Source organism: Pteropus vampyrus, unplaced genomic scaffold, assembly GCF_000151845.1.
Source record: "Pteropus vampyrus isolate Shadow unplaced genomic scaffold, Pvam_2.0 Scaffold163, whole genome shotgun sequence".
Lineage (NCBI taxonomy): Eukaryota > Metazoa > Chordata > Mammalia > Chiroptera > Pteropodidae > Pteropus > Pteropus vampyrus.
Genome location: NW_011888944.1, coordinates 471,322 through 478,942, shown reverse-complemented (window position 1 = coordinate 478,942; position 7,621 = coordinate 471,322).

The following is a 7,621-nucleotide window of genomic DNA, read 5'->3' as shown; positions in this document are numbered from 1 at the left end:
ATGTTGAGCATCTTTTCATATATTTGTTGGCCATTTGTATGACCTCTAGGGAGAAGTGTCTGTTCAGATCCTCTGTCCATTTTTTGATTGGATCATTTGTTTTTTTGTTGTTATTGAGTCATATGAGGTCTTTGTATATTTTGGATATTAGGCCCTTATCAGAGGTGTTGCTTGCAAATATATTTTCCCATTCAGATGGTGGTCTCTTTGCCTTGATGATGGTTTCTTTTGCTGAGCAGAAGCATTTTAGTTTGATGCAGTCCCATTCATTTATTTTTGCTTTTACTTCCCTTGCTTTTGGGGTCAAATTCATAAAATCCTCTTTTAGTCCAAGGTCTTTGAGTTTAGTTCCTATGTTTTCTTCTATACATTTTATTGGGAACATTCATATTTTGACAGATGAGAGCATTCACAGCAATTTTTGACTCTCCTTTGTAATTACGGTGCCCATCAAAAGTATAATTAAATTTAGACTGTAAACTCAGTGAGAACAGGATCTGGGGCTTCTTCAGAGCATTGGATCTAGCATTGCTGTTCATTGGGGTTCAGGGAGCGCCTCCTAAATCCATAGACAGGGAGGTAGAAGGGTAATATACCCCATCACACAGCTGCTAAGGGCGTGGTCTGGGATCTACACTCGCCAGCCCAGTTTAGGTAGACGAGAACATTCTAGAATGAGAATTGGACTAGAAATCAGAAGAGCCAGATTTTGACTCTGTTCCCAAGCGCTAGTTTTTCATCTGGAGAAGGGGAAATCATTCCCAATGTCCTCCATTATTATCGGCGACTATAGCCTAAGTCCCTAAGTCACTGATTCTCGCCAGAAATAGACCAAGGGCAAGAGGAAGGACATGGGAAAACTACGAATCAGCCCATTTGATGGATCTGAGTTCGATGACTTCACACAATATCCAGACACTCGACTCCTCTCTCCCGCTGTCTTTCACGGGGGATTCTACCAGCAAGCACCGGACAAGGGGTGACAGGAGATGGAGCCACCATGCCTGAAAACCAGGCCGGGAGCCAAAGCCACATTTTCCTCTGCGGCCAATTTCCTTCCCGCGGCCTCGTTTCCGGTGGTGTGTGTGATACCGGCATTCGGTGAGGGGTAATCAAAATGTGTGTCGCGGAGCGTGAGTATCTTTACACTCTGATCCCAGGTTCGGAGAACGGACCCAGAGAGATCGCCTGATTAATCTCGGAAGGAGACGCCGGCTGTATCACTGTCCTTCCACAGAAGACCTGCGTCCCCTCTGAGAGGACCGTGTCGGACAGACGTCAAATCCAGGTAGGGGCTCCACCTCTGAATGGAGACGAGCCATCAACATCAAGCTCCCCAAAACTTAGGCTCCACCCCAAGTGTTCGTTTGTGAGAGCTGCCACCGGGAACGCCTCTGTGGCTCCCACCCCAAAGACACGTATTTTAAGTTTGTTTTATTGTAAACTCCGTGTTATATTTATCCGTCCCCTATGTCACCTCGCAGTAATTCAGTGCAGAATCAGAGTACATTCGACTTACGACGACAACCGGGAGCGAATTATTTGATACGTCAGAGTCACCTGAATCCCTGATCGTGACTCACCTGGTCTGTTGCAGCCACCTCCCGAACGAGCCTCTAACTCAGATTCCTCCCGGTTCTAACCTGAGCACAACACGAGGGCCGGGAACGGGTCAGCATGACAACGGCGTTCTCCCGACTTAACGACATGAGAGTTCCTCGTCACCTAGAGAATGAGCTCACAGGTCCCCAGCTTTCGAGACCCGTTGAAGGGACCTCCTGCAATCTGCCTCGAAAGCGTCTTTCTAGATCTTTCCTAGCCCGATCCCGTTACTTAGCGCATCACCTCCTGTCTTCTCTCCGCTGCGTTCACCTCATTGAGTGTTTCTCAGACTGCGGGTTGAGATGCTGCCTGCATCGGAATCGCTGAGCTGCTGGATAAAAAGGTGAAATCCTGGCCTCGAAACCAGACGGGCTGACTCTGAACCTCTGAAGGCAGATCCCTGACGATGCTTTTTTATGCAGCATCTCAGGTAATTCCGATGCCATGAAAACTTGAGAGCTGTGCCCCAGGAATAGTAAGTATTTGGCTAACTTCCGGAAGCCCCGTTCTGCTTCTCGCTTCTGTAACTCCGCCTGCACCGGCAGATCTGCTCTGCTCAGTAGACTCGTCTCATGTTGCAAGTCTGCTCCAGCATCAGCGATGTGGGGGGAAGCTCTCTGCTGCCTTCCATTCGGTGCTCGCCTGCGTCTCTTTCCTTCGGGATCTGTCACCCCCGGATCCCCACCCAATGTGACTTATCGAGGAGACGCGTTTTCTTCACCATATCTCCAGTTTCTCGCAGAGGAAAAAAAAAAAAAAAAAAGTTGATTTCTTTGTCTCGACATTCTCCGCTCGGAAGACAGAGCTTGTGTTCTTGACCTATCCTAGAGTTCCTTAAAATCAGGATGACAATAAAATAAACGTGAGGTGTAACTGGACAGAGCCGAGTTCAAAACTCAGTTCTACCACATTTGGCCGAGAGGGCTCTGTAAGCCTCAGTTTCCTCGTAAGAATTAGATTAACTTTACTCGTGGTAGATTTACTTCATCCATGGCCACCATTCTTTTTCCTTCAAGTGTTCGCATCCTTCACCACGCAACTATGAAGCTCCTCGCTAAAGATGTAGAATGTCTCTCCCCATCTCGTGACTCTGGACCAGCCTAGTGATACGCTTTGGCCAACGAGACGTGGAAAAGTGTAACACAAAGGGAGACTTAAAAAGCATGTGCGTAGATCAACTCATGCTCTTGCACCTCTGCCGCCTCCACGAGAACGTTCTCGGGCTAGTCTCCCGGAGGACGAGAGGTGCTCGGAGCAGACTCACTCCAGCCGAAGCCTGGTGAGATCGGCCAATAACCAGACGTGACTCCCAGACATGAGCGAGCGGGCTAAGATCAGCAAAGCTGCCTTATTTTCTCTCATCTGACCCCAGATGTGTAACAATAATAGTCTCTGACTGTGGGTTTTGTAGCTGTTTGTCGTGTAGCATTATTGCTGTTGTAGATAAGTGAAAGGTAAAACCACTGGGTTGTTATAAAGATCGGATGACGCTGGGTGTGAGTGTGTTTAGCTCAGCAGGGTATCCTTAGAGCCCTCAATAAATAGTAGTTACTGTTGCAGTAATCAACACAGCCCGGGTTGTTTTCCGTGAAGGCATCTTTGGGACTCTGGCTCACAGCCAACATCCCTTTCTTCTTGATTCTGCTCCTTCCTCATGGCCCATGACATAAAATAGACCCTCAGTTGCTAGTAATGTATGGTCAAGGTTGCAGAAGGCGACATTTACACTTCTCACTTGGAACTCCAGCAAGATTTCAAATGAACAGGTTCTGCAGATCGTCTCCTCTTCATGGAAGAACTCGTTCATTCAACAAACGCTTGCTGAGACAAAGATACGTCCTGACATACTGTGGGTATGGGGACAAAGGACAGACGGAGTCGCCTTCTCGAAGCAAACAGAATTCTGATACACTGGTGACTCCACTCAGTCATTCGATTATTTTTTAATGTATTCATTAGTTCGCCGAACATGATCAAGCATCAACTGATGCTAGCTAGAACTGCAATAGGTACACTTATCATTTATTCGAGAGAATGTTAAAGAAATCCAGATTATTTTGTAAAACTCCCAGATTTTGAAACGTTGCCACTGAATGGAAAAAATATTAAAGCTTTGTGTGGGTCCAAAAGAAAAAAAATTAAGGGCCACTGTTTGAAATGCTGCTTGTTAGATCTCACAGCGCTCGTCAGAATTACCTGTGTGCATCGTATTCCTTCTTTTCGATTGCGTTCATTTGAGAGGAGATCACTGGGTCCCCCTTGGTGTCTCCTGGGAGCTCTGTTTCAAGTAGGAAGTGTCTGTGAATCTTTATGAAGTGAGTGGCGAAACAGTCTTTATGTTCAAGGAATTACAAAGCGATCACAGAGATAAGAAAGACGTGTTCCCAAAGAGCTATTATATGTTACTATCTACAGTGAAGGCAACGATAATTACTGCCACTTACCGAGCCCCTGCCATCTGCTACGCATGGTGTTAAGTCTGGAGCCCTCCTGCCTAATTTATCCATCCCATTCATTCTGCAAAAGGCTATAACCCAGATGTCACCTGTCTGAGTATCCTCAAATGCTCTTGTCTTCTGAGTTTACCTGTCCTGAAATTTTAAATTTAAAATGGCTTATACTTCATCTCCATGAAGCACAGAACCCATATCTACCACCACAGATCATGAGAACCTCACTTGCAATTCAGTCCTTGCAACAATTTTCTGCCTCTGGTGGATTCTGGCTCATTTGTCCCACAGTTGACTTAGTCTCATTCAGCTCAACTATCAAGACAGCCTCGTCTCCTTTGGTTCCCCAAAGCAACCATAAAAGAAATACTTTTCAGAGTTTACTGAAGATTTAAGATTAACAAGTAAGGATTTCACTGAACACACCATAGAATGAGATTCCCAAAAGAATATTCGGACATGCTCTACTTAAAGTCACTTCGCCTTGCATCATATTGGGGAAATCTCACTAGCTCCTTCATCTCATTCCTTTTCTACCAAGTTGGACAGCTCTTATCCCCCTACTCTAAGGACCACCTCAAATATCTCTCTCACATCTACTCCACTACTCCTCTCAGCTTCTCTATGTAGCCCCACTTCCTGTTAAGTTCTTAATGGAATGAATCCCTCCTTGAGCTCATGCTCAATGTCATGTGTCAACTTCTCCGGGCTATGGTGCCTAATTCTTTGCACAAGCATCTGTCTCGATGTAGCTATGAAGGCCCCTTTGCCATGTGGTTGGCATTTAATTCAGTAGATTTCGAGTAAAGCAGATGACCCTCTGTAATGTGTGTGGGCCTCATCCAACCAGTTGAAGACATTGACAGAAAAGACTGACTTCCTCCTGCGAGGAAGATGTTTGCCTCCAGACTGACTGCCTTTGGACACAAGACTGCAACGTCAACCCTTGCTAAAATGTCCAGGCTGCCCCCTGAAAATTTTAGACTTACCATCCCCAACAATCCCATTCGCCAATTCTTTAAGAGAAATCTCTTTATATATATATATATATATTCGCATGTTTGTGTGTGCGCGTTCTATCGTCCGTGCTTCCCTGGAGAACCTTGACTAACACACCTCTTCTGTCCCTGCTCTCCTCTCTTGGCACCTCCCTGGGGCAGAGGAGATCACCATCGTTTATACTCAGTTGGCCCTATCGAGGCAAATGAGCAAACAGAGCTAACTAACCCTAAAGATATTTTTCTCATCTCCAAGAAAGCAGAACAAAACCTAGGTGGACGGTGGTTGACGAGCATTTTGCCTCTTGACGAGAGTTTCGTTTTGCTTTGGCTTGTTCATTTCTGAAGTACAAAACATGAAAATCAGATCATTGGATTATTTCCCCCAAGCCAGTAAATGGCCAAGCCGGACTCATGAACTTCAGAGTTCATGTTCCCCCACCACAGGTTGCTGTCCCAATAATGTTGAAAGGATGAAGAGAGAAACATAGCGTGCACCTTGGCCCAGTCAGGAAAAGTTTCGCCAACAGACACAGACGCTGGCATCCTCGAGTCCAATCCAGGGATGATGGGCGGGACGGTGGCAGGGAGAATTCAGAGAGGTGGGGGAGGAGAAGGCTTATCTGTGACCCTAGAGATAAAGAAACCCAGCTGAGATACAGAGTTCATTCTGGGAATGCTTTGAACAGTCCGGAAACTAGGATGACTGGGTCTATGGAAGAACATGAAAGCCAGGACAAGAACTTTAGTGAAAAACTAACGTAGGTAGCAATAGTTTTCAGATCTCAAGTGTCAGGTGTGTAGTGTCCTGGGCCCCTAACTCTGGCGCTCCCTAGAAAAAATGAAAGGAATAGCCTTAATTGTGCAAAAGTCAAGGCGATGACAAAGACATAATTCATCGTTTGCAGCCCCTCTCACATATTAAGTAACCTGCAAAGCATATCGACTTGAAGGTCATTTTCGGGGTATGAAAGACACTTAGCAGAGTGAAATTGTGCTCGTCACAAGCTTCCCAAAAACTCTGTGCAGATGCGTTAGCGTCTATCGTCGTGAAGATGCCACTGATAGAGAACTGCCTAGAAACGGGTGAGATTTCAGCAGGCTCTGTTGACCTGAAATTGCTCCCCACTGCAAAAGGCCCCCTGAGACCCCACAGCTGCGGCGACTTTTCTCGGTTTGAGGCTTTGGTCCCTGGGGATGTCCTCCTCCGCTCGGAGTCCTTCGCGGTTTCCCATTTCTCTTAGAAGATGAGACAAGTGAACCAGACAACCACCGGCAGGTGCAGGGTCTTCCTGGCCGTGAGAAGGTTTGTTGGTCTTCATCCTGACGTTTTCCCTTTAACTCTCCCTCCTGGAACCTGGCCGTCATGTCGCCCTTCAGCTTCTCATAAGTCCTGTGTGTCCCTCCATGGACCCCTCTGCCTGAAACTCTCTCCCCCTGCACTTCCTTCCCATTTGAGTCCTACTCGCCATTCAGATTTGGTTCGAAGGCTGCTTCCCCTAGGGCGGTGGACCTAGGCGAGCCGACTGGACAACACTCTCGCCACAGCCTGATATGTAATTTCCCATCTCTGGTACCCCCCGGGACCCTCATGCACATCCGTCTCCACCTGACCTCTCACCCTTCCCTCAGGTCACCTGAATGTCACCTGCTACCTGCTGCTTCCCATCCTCAGCGCACGCTGACCACGCCGGCTGTCTCTCCTCCAGTTCCCTTACTTTGAACCCCTCGTATCACACGCACTGTTAGACGGATGTCTTGTTCAGGCAGCTCATTGACTTGGTAGTTTATAAACAACAGAAATTTATTCCTCATAGTTCTGGAGGCTGGCGAGTCCCAGATCAAGGTGCTGGCAGATTCAGTAACTGGTGAGAACCTGCTTCTGGGACTCTGCCTTTTTGCTGTGTCCTCATGTAGCACAAGGGACAAGGGAGCTCTCTGGGGTCTCTTTTATGGTCGCTAACCCCATTCATGAAGGCCCCACCATCATCACCGGAGAACCTCCAAAAGGCCCCACCTCCTAACACCATCGCATTGAGGAAATGGGTTTCGACAGACGAATTTGGAGAGGACACCAATAGTCAGTCTGTATCCACAGAAAAATGGCACCCCCAAAGATGTCCTCATCCTAATCCCCAGAACATTTGAATTTGTTACTTTATGTGGCAAAAGGGACTGTGCAGATGCGATTGAGTTAAAACTTTGTGATAGAGAGATACTCCTGGATTCTCTTGGAGGGTCCCAAGTAGTTATTCACCATGTGGCGAGGGAGGAGAAGAGGGAAGCCAATGACACAGGGTCAGGACAAACGGTGTGACGACAAGAACAGAGGTTGGGTTGATGGGCTTTGTAGACAAAGAAAAAGACCAGGAGCTGAAGAAAGCAAACCACCTCTGGGGCTGAAGGAGACAAGACAGCGGATGCCGCCCGCCGGGGTCTCCAGCAGGAACGCACTTGGATTTCAGTCACCCAGTAAACCCAAGAAACACTTTTGGGGGCTTTTAAATAAATGCATAAGTGAATGAATCACTCAGTGGACCCAGTGTACTCCCATGGACTCATTTATTTATA